Genomic DNA, 14,145 nt, shown 5'->3' on the forward strand with positions numbered 1-14,145 from the left:
CACAAGTCTCCAGATAAAAATGGTACCTCACTTGTGTGGGTACGCCTAGTGCCCGTGACGAGAAATGCCCCAAAACACAACGTGGACACATCACATTTTCCCCAAGAAGACAGAGCTGTTTTTTGCAAAGTGCCTAGCTGTGGATTTTGGCCTCTAGCTCAGCCGGCACTTAGGGAAACCTACCAAACCTGTGCCGTTTTTAAAACTTGACACCTAGGAGAATCCAAGACGGGGTGACTTGTGGGGCTCTCCACAGGTTCTGTTACCCAGAATCTTTTGCAAACCTCAAGCTTTGGCTAAAAAAATACTTTTTCCTCACATTTTGGTGACAGAAAGTTCTGGAATCTGAGAGGAGCCACAAATTTCCTTCCCCCCAGCATTCCCCCAAGTCTCCAGATAAAAATTATACCTCACTTGTGTGGGCAGGCCTAGTGCCCGCGACAGAAAATGCCCCAAAACACAACGTGGACACATCACATTTTCCCAAAGAAAATAGAGCTGTTTTTTGCAAAGGGCCTAGCTGTGGATTTTGGCCTCTAGCTCAGCCGGCACCTAGGGAAACCTACCAAACCTGTGCAGTTTTTAAAACTTGACACCTAGGAGAATCCAAGACGGGGTGACTTGTGGGGCTCTCCACAGGTTCTGTTACCCAGAATCCTTTGCAAACCTCAAAATTGGGCCAAAAAACACTTTTTCCTTAATATGACATATTAATTGTGAACAACAGAGGAGTATGTTCTTAGTAAGATCTTAGGTTAATCACGCATGAATATACAAGTGTGATGTTCTATGTTTATATAACACACCGGTAGTGCATGTTTGTTTTTTGTCTGTCTTAATCATTATTTTTTTCTTTGCTTTCATTATTTCCGGTATTTATTCTTAATTTTGATTGATGTGTTTTGTGGTTTATATCATTTAGTGGACGGCACTTTTATTGTACACACTCATACTTTAGTGGTTCTTTTGATATTAGTTGAGTTCTGATAAATCTGTGAACACAAATGGGGTTTAAAAGATATATTTGAAACCGGGTGGAGTTGTTTAAGTGATTAGTTTGCTGTGGATACGGACTTCTTTTGAAAGGATCATTACTCCTTCAATTGGCAATGGACTTGATGTTCAGGTGGTTTTTCGTTTTACGAAGAGATTACATTTCAGGTATTTGATATTTATGTCCAAATTAACCAGTACTTGGTGTTATGATGATTTAGATTTTTGGTGGATTATTACACTCTGTGGCATTAAAAGAGGCCGTCTGCTCCATATACTAATAATATTTGTAACTTCTCATCACGTTATTTATTTTGTCGTATTAGTTAAAGTTTGACATTTTGATTTGAGTTGTTTTATTTTCAGTGGCACATGGAAGCATGTAAAATGAGCTCACAATGGGTGTATTTAAATACTAACAACCAACTAACAGTAGGTTTGGATTGTAACTGGATGTTGGTGTATGGAGTGGGGTTTGTTAATTTTAAATATTTAATTAATTAATGGTGAATAATGATTATCTAATTAATTATTATGATGTTTCAGCCCTGATGAAGTCATTAGACAAAACTCGTGTTGGCTGTGAGGTCTTGATGGAATGGATGGACTAATTAATAAAGACTAGGAGCCCAATACGGCTGTGAGGTCGCTATGAAAATGATGTAGTAACAATTGATGACCAAGAGATCAATACAGCTGTGCGTTCTTTATGCTAATGATGGATTAGAAATCACGGATTGGATGGCCAAAACGGATTAGTTCTTTGGAACAAGACTTAATAATGGACTTGTAATTAAATATTTTGAGTATGGAAAGATACAAGACTCATGTGTGCAGCTACATGGGATGTGATATTTTTCCAAAATAAAAATCATGGATTGATTTACTGGGTTCAATTTTGTATAATATGGTAACTCCTGAAACAGCCGGCCACACACAGCCCAGGCTTTGAATGGCAATCGGGGCAGTACATCTGGTTCTCCCTCCGGATACCTCTTCGGGCACATACTCTACATTTCTTAGTGGGCAAGTCTTTTTTGGGAGTGGGACGAATGTGATCTGGAAAGTGGCGATCTTTCAATCTAGCCACATCCTTCACCACTGCTACTCTAGGAACTCTTGCCTGTTCCACCACAATAAGGCTCTCTATCACTGACTCCTGAAATGTAACACATTTCATCCTTGACTCAGGTGAACAATTCTTGAACATAATTAAAGCATCAAAAGTTGCCAAATGAAATAAATGTATGGCCAACTTTTTATACCACACGGAAGACTTACGGAGAGGAATGTAAGGTTCCAACGTCTGATCTACTCTATCAACACCATCCATGTGCTTATTGTAGTCCAAAATGCATGCAGGCTTGCGCACTTTGGCAACCTGACCCCAAACAGTCACAGGGGAAGTACTCTCATCATGGATGGTAGATAGCATGTACACATCCCTCCTGTCTGAAAATTTCAGAGCTAGCAGCTCATTATTCGGCAAGGCACTGCACTGTCCCCTCCCAAGTTTTTTACAGACAAGCTTCCTTGGATAGCCTTTCCGGTTAGAACACATTGGGGGTTATTCCAACTTTGGAGGAAGTGGTAATCCGTCCCAAAAGTGACGGTAAAGTGACGGATATACCACCAGCCGTATTACGAGTCCATTATATCCTATGGAACTCGTAATACGGCTGGTGGTAAATCTGTCACGTTTGGGACGGATTACCACCTCCTCCAAAGTTGGAATAACCCCCATTGTGTCACAAGAAACAGTGTCCACTCTAAACAACTCCTTGAACAACTGCATTCCAGTGTAGAAATTATCTACGTACAAATGGTGACCTTTGTTAAACAGTCATCTACAAAGTTCCCTCAATTTTCTCACTAAATCCAAAAGTGGGCGGACAACCAGGGGGGTCAATACTGGAATCCCTACCCGTGTAGACCTGGAAATTAAACACGTATCCTAAACTACTTTCTGACAGCATATACAATTTAATTCCATACCGTGCTCTCTTGCTAGGAATGTACTGCTTAAAAACCAAACATCTCTTGAACAGGACCAAAGACTTGTCCACATTTATCTCTTTGCCTGGAACATACATCTCTGAAAACCGATGTACAAAATGATCAAGGACAGGCCTAATCTTAAAAAAATGGTCACAATCAGGTTGATCTCATGGTAAGGCTAAAGCATTGTCAACAAAATGCTGCATCCTAAGAAGAAACAAATAGCGATTACGAGTGATAGTTGCAGGAAATATAGCCGTTGCCATCAAGGAACTAGTAGACCAATAAGAAGCCAGTGATGGCTTCCTTATCAACCCCATCACAAAAGTCAAACCTAAAAACTTTTTAATCTCTTCCAGTTTTGTGGGAACCCACTGGGTAGCTCTAGACTGAGGCCTAAGTCTGGCAGCGTTGTCCCTCAAATATTGCTCCGCATACAAATTAGTCTGCTCAACAATCTCTTTAAAAAATACATCGTCCATAAACGAGTGAAAGAAATTGACAGGCAAAAAGTTTTCCGTATTGACTGTACACCCTGGGACACCAGTAAATGCAGGTAACTGTGGCTGCTCCATGTTTGGGGCAATCCAGATGTCAGGTCTTCTAATGGGAAACCCTTCAGCCCCAGGCTGCTGCACTCTTGGCATATCAATGTCCTCCTCTAAAACAGGCCCTTTGTCTGCAGTGAGAGTGGCTTCTTCATCAGACGAATCTGCCAGAATCTCTCACTTCCTCCTCTGCCTCAGATGCAGGGTCAGTCTCATAATCATGGTCAGAAGATGACTCAAAAAGCATGCCAGAAACCTGCTGAGCAGTCCCTCTGCGGCTAGCCATGATCCTTTCTAACAACAAATGGATTACCAACAACAACCAACCTTGTCTAAAATAAGTAATAAACAAAGTGTAGCTTTATCACAAAGAGTTATGTACTAAAAAACTATACCACTCACTTGACTGACAAAGCTAGACTCACCAGCAACTCCTCTGCACAGACACAACAATCACCAATGATATCCCACTAAAACGATAAAAGAAAAAAGCAAATCAGACATAAGACAACACAAATATCATTGTGCACAAATCTAAGGACAGTTTCACACACAATCCTGCATTTAGGACACCACCTACAAACATGTCATTCATTCATGTCAACAATACTCCTTTGGAGTATATTGCTTTTACTTACCTAAAACATGCAACTATGAAAACCACAGGACAACTACTGCCAAAACCGCAAGGATCCACAGCAAAGGAAGCAAAAGCTTTGAACTAGAACAAAAAGAACAAATAAACTGTTATAATCACAAATACAAATATTTCACCAGTTGACAAACATCCCGCCACCAAGAACTGGTGCCTAAGTGGCTAACAAAAATAGGCCAAATGGCCATCAGTAATGTGTCCCCGTTTGGGGAGTGACCCTTGCCAAATGGGCCGCCACCCCCACACAAAACATACACATACACACAAGATCCCTGGTGCCTAAGTGGATTCTGCCCCCTTTGGGGGCAGATGGGCCTAAACAGGGGGGGCATAAATGGGCATCATTAATGTGCCCCCCTTTGCGGAGTAACCTTTTTCAAATGGGCCACCACCCCCACACAAAACACTCACACACACACAAGATTCCTGGTGCCTAAGTGGATTCTGCCCCCTTTGGGGGCAGATGGGCCTAAGAAATAGGCCGATCTGCCCCCAAGGGGGGCAGAAATGGCCAACAGCTCTGTTCCCCCTTTGGGGGGGGGGAGTGACACTTGCCAAAGGGGGCAAAAGGGGGTGCCCCAGCCCAAAAAAGGAAAATTTCCCTGACGTCTTGGTGGCTTCTGCCCCCCTTGGGGGCAGATGGGCCAAAAAAATAGGCCTATTTTACCCAAGGGGGCCAGAAATGGACAACAGCTCTGTGCCCCCTTTGAGGGGCGACCTTTGCCAAAGGGGTGGCCCCAGCACCAAAAAAAAACTAAGGGGAACAAAAATGTCTTAGGGGCTTCTGCCCCCCCTTGGGGGCAGATGGGCCTAAAACAAATAGGCCGATCTGCCCCCAAGGGGAGCAGAGATGGCCATCCATAATGTGCCCCCCTTTGGGGGTGCGACTCTTGCCAAAGGGGCCGCCCCACACACATAATACACACACCCAAGATCCCTGGTGCCTAAGTGGATTCTGCCCCCCTTGGGGGCTGATGGGCCTAAAAAAATAGGCTGATCTGTCCCCATGGGGTGCAGAAATGGCCAGCTGCTCTGTGCCCCTTTTGGGGGGCAACCCTTGTTAAAGGGGGCACCCCCAGCACAAAACAACAAAGGGAACAAAAAAATATCCCTGATGTCTTGGGGGCAGATAGGCCTAAAACAATAGGCAGATCTGCCCCCAAGGGGGGGCAGAAATGGCCAACAGCTCTGTGCCCCCTTTGGGGGGGTGACCCTTGCCAAAGGGGACGAAAGGGGGCGCCCCAGCCCAAAAAATGAAAATTTACCTGACATCTTGGTGGCTTCTGCCCCCCTTGGAGGCAGATGGGCCTAAAACAAATAGGCCGATCTGCCCCCAAGGGGAGCAGAAATGGCCATCCTGGATGTGCCCCCCTTTGGGGGGCTACCCCTGCCAAATGGGCAACCCCCCACACAAAACACACACATACAAGATCCCTGGTGCCTAAGTGGATACTGCCCCCCTTGGGGGCAGATGGGCCTAAACAAAATAGGCTGATCTGTCCCCAAGGGGGCAGAAATGGTCAACAGCTCTGTGCTCCCTTTGAGGGGTGTCTTATCCAGGTGATTGGTTGACACCTGTTCGGTATAAGTCAATAAGGACGCTCAATGAAGGGCCACACGCCAATTATGAATACAAATTAGCTTTACTAGAATTTCAGGGAAATATATTAATTTAGCACTTCAACAATGGCAGAATAAAAATAGCAATAAAGAGCATCTCTCTCTCTCTCTCTCTCTCTCTCTATATATATATATATATATATGAGTACACTACAATGAGAAAGAGCATCTATGTATACATATGAGCAAAGAGTTCATTGACAGATATAAGCTTGAAATAACTATACCAAAATGCGTAACACTACGATGTTCAGGAAGTAAAATATAAACAAGTTGAATATTTCAGGTTAGCTTTGCTTAACTGCATACCAAAATGCATGTTTCAATTTCTGCAGCAGGCTCACACTACGATGTTCAGAAAGCAAAATATAAAGGAGCTGAATTCTTCAGGTTAGCTTTGCTTAACTGCATACCAAAATGTATGTCTCAATTACTGTAGCAGGCTCACACTACGATGTTTAAAAAGCAAAATATAAACGAGCTGAATACTTCAGGTTATAAACACAGTGCAAGCATAATAATCTACATAATAATAGAGCAGAGAAACAAAGGCCTTTCATCCCTGGGTGGAACTTAACTTAGTCCACGAAATGCTGGGAAGCCCTCTACCACCCGCTTGGACCTCTCTCGAGCGTCATGGTCTCTAAACAGCACAACAGGGAGGCAGCTCTGGGTCTGAAGATGACAGTTTTCACAACTCCATCTGCGAGCTTCAATTCCCTCACTTGCCTTTCAGTGTTTAAGTAACCTGAAGCTTGGATTCTATCCCCTTCCAGTATTTTCTAGCTATGTTATCAGCACATGTCTCTTGGCTGCCTTGCCATTCCCTGGCCATTGTTTTCATTCCATCTTTTACTGTGGTCTCGTTCTCAAGGTTGAGACTGAATCTCCTTCACAACCTGTTTCTCACACATGCAGCTACGAATAAGTTTATCTACGGAATGCCATAAAAAAAACAAGCTTGAAAGCGAACATCGTGAATTTTTCCACGTTGCTCTGGCTTCAGCAGGCATCACGCTCATCTACACTGTTCAAGCTAATTAACCCTTTGCATCACAATGTCTTCCGCACCTTTCCCTATATTGATCACTCCACCCCTTAGATGAGCGCGATGCATGAGAAACAAGAATCATTTATTTTTACACTTCGCTAGCTAGGTTGCTAAGAATACTTGTTAGCATTATTCTAAGTGCCTGCATCTTAGTATAAAGTTGGTTTGTGTGTACATATAGTCTACATAGTATAATCACTAGCGTGACACAGACAATCAATAACCAAATTAGTGGATGTAACACTATATTTAGCGTCTTCATAGCTCCTGGTGCCCAACCTAAGAAGATGTCATACCTTTGGTGCTCAGTTACTTGCTGGATGCGTGAAGCAGTGTGCATAAGCTGTTTGGCGTCTATGGTCATCTGTATGGCGGTATCCTTGGTATATTTAGCCGCCATGTCGAATTTAGCAAATGTGATTTGTGCGTAGCGCCTGATTGCCTCTAGTCTATGTAGCTTCACAACAAGCGGGATGTTCCATTCTAACTGTGCTTGCATTTGCGTCTGTAATGTGGTTTTGGTGAACTTAGTCGGTCGGTATAGGTTGTGAGTACTTATGTCAATAATGCTGGTAATATTGCACATACACATTACCTGCTCTCCAGTGGTTTGTAAAAATCCGTTAATAAGTAAGGGATGATTAGTAACGTAACATAAACTCTCTGTTCCTATCTGATATAAGTCTGTGCCATTAATAGGATAAGATAACCATTCACATTCTCCTGACATTGGGTGAAGGCATGGATCTAGCACCCCTCCAGTGTGGGTACATACCCACCCCTTAGACCAATCTGCACATCTAGTGGGATCTACGGTGTGATTTGTTTGATCAATCCACTTTTTGCCAGTGTGAATTATCCACCATTCTTCATATATCACTAGAGGGAGCAATATAAAGGGGCACCATATTTCAGGAGAAAGATCACTTCTAGCTATATCAAAATGAGCATAACACATCTCTCCCTCACAATGAAACTGTATGGGCTTTACCCATATTTCCTCAGGCAAATGCAATTGTTGTCTCCAATAGTCACCCTGAAGCTGTCCCCATTCCTCTTTGAAGTCTACATACTGTTGATTAACAATGCTTTGCCATAGTATGCACTGAATGCCTTTGGACACTGTTTGTGTGCTTTGAAAGCTTTTTCCAAATTGTTCAGAAGTGAAATTATGCCATGTCCAATCACGATACAACCCACGCAGAACCTTCCATACTTCTTGTGAGTGTGTGGGCCCCCATTGTGAAATTACTTTTATGGCCTCCCCTGTACTATATCCTGTAGAAGATATCTTATTCCTAATGGCTTCAATACTAAAAGCGTTCAGGGCCCCTACCCCAATTCCGGTGGCCCCGGCTATCAAGGATCCTAGATCTCTTCTGATACGTAACTTCGGCAAGGGCCATAACTGTAGTGTTCATGGTGTGCATAATGGATCATACTTAGAAACATTCCCCTTGGCAATAGTTATCTGTAACACAATATGGTTAATTATGCTTGCATGCAAAGCTTGCTTACATCCTATTCTATATCGAACTATGGAAACGTAGCCTAAATTGCTAACCATGCGTCTTTCTGCTACATAAAACATAAAGGCGGGCGGTTTGGAGTATCAAACTCCTTTGGTTCCATTGTTCATTGTAACAACCACCATATGTCCTGGTAAAATGTTTTGTTTGTTGGAACAATCATAGGGTCTACACGGATATGCCTGTACTGGTGTAAAAGGTACAATGGTATCACAATATTTACATATCATGTTTAGCGTATAATTCAAAGCCTGTACTGTTGCTGGCATCCCCTGCAACTCGTTCAGTCCATTGGCATGTCGGATTTGCTGTCCAGTTACCTTCCAGGTTACAGCTTTGGCAGCCATCCACTTGCCTCCAGGTACCTTCATGTTGCAAAGTGAAACATTTCCCTGGTCATCAGTTACGTTAGCGGCTTGAGGTGCACAAGTGACATGAAGGTCCGTAACGACATTCTCTGCTATATTCGGTCGTACCCATACACTTTTTCCGGTTATAATCATGACCGCAAACAGGAACCACGTCATCGATGCAGATGTCATCATTTACGACCGTGGGGTAAGTCTCACTGCAGGTAAAAATACAGGTACATTAGAGTTCTTTAAAAGTACAATATACGTACTCCCCACCCCTTGACTCAATATCTCTCCTGCCTCTGGCTTTTTCCCTGGATGATGCACCCATACTCTTCTTCCTGTGCTTCCAAATCCTCCCTCACCTCTCTGGGTGTTCTCGGGGGGGGGGCAGATCTTTCTTCAATGTGGGGGGTATACGCTTGTTCACAAATCAGTTGAGCAAGTCTGTCATGTGCTTGATATGATACAGTAGCATCTCCTTGGTTCAGTAATACTACTTTAACCTTTCCTCTAAAATCTGGGTCTATGACTCCCCCAGCACCGACACTCCCTTGATAGCTAGGCTGGATCGAAGGGCAATTCTACCATATGTTCCAGGTGGTACTCTTACTCCTATTCCTAGGGGAACAGTCTTCACCTGTCCTATGGGTATTTCTCCATCCTCTGGAGCAAACAGGTCCAGTCCTATACTGCCAGAAGTAGCCTGTAAAGGCAATTGAGTTCGAGGGTCTGTTTTCCAGACAATCATTGTGTGGGTGATTTCTTTATCATGCCCTGTCATCTGAATGAAAGGAGTCTGCTGCCCTACTGGTCTATTGTTCAATTTGAACAAGGCTTTGTCTAAATTACTTCTCCATCCTTTTAGAGTCTGATGTGCTGCTAACTTTTTTAGCTGTTCTTTCAACAATCCGTTATATCTCTCAATCATGCCTGCAGCTTTTGGATAATAACTAAGGTGTAAAATCCACTGAATTCCCTGTTCCTGCGCCCAATCCTGCACTGTTTTCCCTGAAAAGTGTGTGCCCCTATCTGTTTGATTTTTATCAGGTACCCCATAATGTTTTATCAGGTAGTTTAGCCCTCGCAAAGTGGTCTTCTGATCTACAGACATACAAGGCATACCCAACATAAGCCCAGAGTAGGTGTCCACCATGGTCAATATGTAGCTTTTTCCTCCTTCCTTTGGTAGCGGCCCGATATAGTTCAATTGCCACACTGTAGCAGCTGCGGTTCCTCTTCTGATATGGCCGCTAGGTTTTCTTTTGCAGGGGCATTTGTCTTATCTGGTTGCATGTGGGGCACTCCTTTACTGCTTGTTGCACCTAATCTTTAGTAACTGGAATCTGTCATTGCTGTGCCCATGCATAAGTGCCATTCTCTCCTAGATGTCCAGATGTTGCATGGGCCCAGTTTGCTAGACCAGCTTCAGCCTCCTCATTGATGACCACTGTTCGTGTTTTGGCCATCTGATCTGCGGTGTTGTTGAATAGAGATGCAAGTGAGGTGTCCGATGGGCAATGGGCATGTCCCACATAGATTTGACATTTTTGCCCTTTCTCCCACATCTCTTCCCAGAGCTGCTCGCCTCCCCAAATGAGGGTGCCTTTGATTTTCCATCCATCCTTGCGCCAAGTCGGGCCCAGTTTACTAGTCCTTGGTAGGTGGCCCAGTTGTCAGTGTACACAAACGTTTTCTCTCCGATGGGGGCCTGTTCGATCACTGCTGCTACCCCCTGCAGTTCTGCAAGCTGGCTTGATCCATTATCTCCTTGCAGCAACAGCGTTTCTGTAGCAGGTTGGACTGCGACTGTTTGCCATTGTATTTTTCCTTGATGGTACCGGGCGGTACCATCTGTGAACCATGCATTTTGCTGTTCTTCTTCTGTGAGTTGTTCAAAAGGTGGGGCTGTTTTAAATGGTGAGGACTCCATCTCAGATGGCTCTGGTGAGGGGACCATTGCCTGTAAATCCACTGCCCCAGCATATCTTCTTGTAACTTCGACACTCCTGTTGGCTCCGGTTTTGCCCTCTGCTGCAGATACCATTTCCACTTTACGATGGTAGACTCCTGCGCCCTACCTACTTTAGTGCCAACCCGTCCTTCTCTTATCCAGCCTAGCAAGGGGATCCTTGTTCTTAAGGTAACCGGCCGGTCACCAGTTATGCGTTCTGTTTCTACTAATGCCCAATATGCTCCTGCTAGTTCTTTTTCTAACGGGGTGTAATTGCTCATGGATGGAGTTAATCTCTTTGACCAGAATCCTTGTGGCACTCTCTTTTTTCCCTGCCTCTGCCATAAGCTCCACATCACTACATCATCCTGTACTATCATTTCCAGCTCAAACGGGTCTCCTTCTGTGATGGGACCTAACTCAAAATAATTCTGTAATGCATCTTTTGCTCCCTCAAAGGCCTCTTGCTGTTCAGGTCCCCATTGGAAAGGGTGCTTTTTTAGTGTGACTTGATATAATGGTCTCAGTATTAATCCTAAGTGAGGGATATGTTGTCTCCAGAATCCCATCAAACCAATAAATCGTTGTGCTTCTGCTTTTGTTGTAGGAACCTTTAGCTGCTGTACCGTATCAATCACTTTCTGTGGTATTCTTTTTACTGGTCCTGACCAAATAGCGCCCAGGAATTTCACCTCTTGTGCCGGGCCTTGGACCTTTTTAGGGTTAATAGCCCATCCCCTCTGCTGTAAGTATTCAATTAACCTTTCTAGTGTGTCTGAGACTTGCTCTTTAGTGTCCCCAGTGATCATGATGTCATCAATGTAATGTGCAAGTCGGCTGTTTCCAGCCGAGAAGTTGGCTAAATCTCTGGTTATTAGCCCATGACACAATGTGGGACTATGCACGTACCCCTGAGGCAACTTTCTGAATGTGAATTGTCTGTCCTGCCAGCTTATTGCAAATTGGTCTTGACTGGCCTCATCAATATCAATTGAAAAGAAGGCGTTTGCTAAATCAATCACGGCATGCCATTCCCCCACATCTTTACTCAACTGTTCCACCAGTGTGATGATGTCTGGGACTGTGGCTGCCACTTTATTCAGTTGTCGATAGTCGACAGTCATTCGATAGGTATCATCTGGTTTCTTCGTGGGCCATATGGGAGAGTTAAATGGGCTCACAGCCGGCCTTAACACACCTGCATCTAGCAGCCCCTGAATGGTTTCTGAGATCTCTTTATGACCTCCGGGTATGCAGTACTGTTTAATGCACGTCGGCTCCTTTGGAGGAGGCACATGTAATGGACTCCACTTTGCATGCCCAACCAGAACTGTCCTAGATTTCTTTATATGTACGCTCCTCACACCAAAAGTAAATGTTCCCCATTGCATATCAATAGTTTTGCCTAGTAACAAATCCATGCCAATAATGTATTCTGGTACTTCGGCTATCAATACTTCTGCCGTGAACGGGGGTCCTTTACCAATTGACAATTTGAGCTTAACAGGTTTGGCCTCCGTCTCTGCACCCCCGTAACCATTAATGATCACACCCTTCCCTGGCAGCCTCTTAGGGTTTCCATTTATCAAAGTTACTTCCGCACCTGTATCGAGCAGTGCCATAACATGGTGTGTTCCTTTGTGCCAATAAATGATGGGAGGTACATATGGCCGCCTGTCCCGGGGCTTACCTCTTGCACTGCTCTGACCCACGGGGTTTGGCCTGACCTTCATAATAAGGGGTCTGGGACTTCCCAGCCATCGCTGGACAAGTCAGAATATAGAGTTGAGACAGGCACCTTCCTATTTTTCCCTGATTCTGCTTTTTCCTTCTCAGACTCTTCCGTGGGTGGTGCTGAGGGCTGCTTCTCATCAAATGCCTCCTTTTCTTTCTGTCTACGCTGCAATGCTTTCCATTTATTAAGGAGATAAAGGGTAGGCTTTCCATCTATCTCCTCTTTCTTCACCCCAGCATTCAACAAATCTATCCACATTTGTCATCTGGTCACTTTTATTGTAGATTCTCCTCCCTTATACTTATTGTCCTGCCGCACTGCTCTTGCTGATTTTTGTCTGTCAAGCCCTTCCAATTGTGCCATTAATAACATCACATCTCCCACTGGTCTTCCCTGAGCGGGTCCTAGAAGAGCCAACAAGGCACCTTTCACATGCGGAGGGGCATTTCTGATTAACCGTGCCCTGATCCCTGCTGTCGTGGGTTCAACATCAGGTCCTAAAAAACTGTTGGGAATACACTGCGTTCTGCATCCCCATTTCTCGCAGTTGTTCATTTGCCTCTGAAATCGTATGTCAAGGGCCCCAACTCTCTTCCATATCTATAGCAGTCGGGTACAATTGCTTCACTCCTTCCATCAACCAACCCATTAGAGAGAAAGCTTGGTGCCCCTGTGCACCTCGTAACCGTTGCCCTAACATAGCATGTGTAGTTAATGATCCCATTTTCAAAAGTTCAGTTGGTGACAAATATGTACCATCTGCTCCAGTGTCCCACAATCTCATCAACCATTTAAACAAAGGCTCTGCAGGCATCTGCCTAAACATACGAGTTATCTCCAACAACTCACTCTGTGTATAATCTCTTACCAAACGTGAATTCTGTATTTGCCCACTGTTAGACTTTTCATCCTTGGCGTGGTCTCCCTTAACTTTTTGCCTCTGTTCCCCAGGTTATTGATGTGTGCTGGACTCTGATTTTGCTGGGCACTTTACCACTGCTAACCAGTGCTAAAGTGCAAGTTCTCCTGTTTAAAATATGTATGGAATTGGTTCTCCATGATTGGCATATTTGTTTTACTGTTAAGTCCCTAGTAAAGTGCACTAGAGGTGCCAAGGGCCTGTAAATCAAATGTTACTAGTGGGCCTGCAGCACTGGTTGTGCCACCCACACAAGTAACCCTGTAATCATGTCTCAGACCTGCCACTGCAGTGTCTGTGTGTGTAATGTGCACTGTAAATTCAACTTGGCAAGTGTACCCACTTGCCAGGCCTAAACCTTCCCTTTTCTTACATGTAAGGCACCCCTAAGGTAGGCCCTAGGTAGCCCCAAGGGCAGGGTGCAGTGTATGGTTAAGGTAGGACATATAGTAATGTATTTTATATGTCCTGACAGTGAAATATTGCTAAATTCGTTTTTCAATGTTGCAAGGCCTGTCCCTCTCATAGGTTAACGTGGGGGCTACCTTTACATCTGATTAAAGTGTAGATTCCCTTTGGGAGCAGATGGACATGTGGAGTTTGGGGTCTCTGAGCTCACAATTTAAAAATACAGCTTTTAGTAAAGTTGATTTTAAGATTGTGCGTTTGAAAATGCCACTTTTAGAAAGTGAGCATTTTCTTGCTTACACCATTTCTGTGACTCTGCCTGTTTGTGGATTCCCTATCTTGTTCAGTTTGACAGTTGGGCTGGTTGCACCGCACACTAGAC

The sequence above is a fragment of the Pleurodeles waltl genome, chromosome 2_2, assembly GCF_031143425.1.
Source record: "Pleurodeles waltl isolate 20211129_DDA chromosome 2_2, aPleWal1.hap1.20221129, whole genome shotgun sequence".
In the NCBI taxonomy this organism is placed as follows: domain Eukaryota; kingdom Metazoa; phylum Chordata; class Amphibia; order Caudata; family Salamandridae; genus Pleurodeles; species Pleurodeles waltl.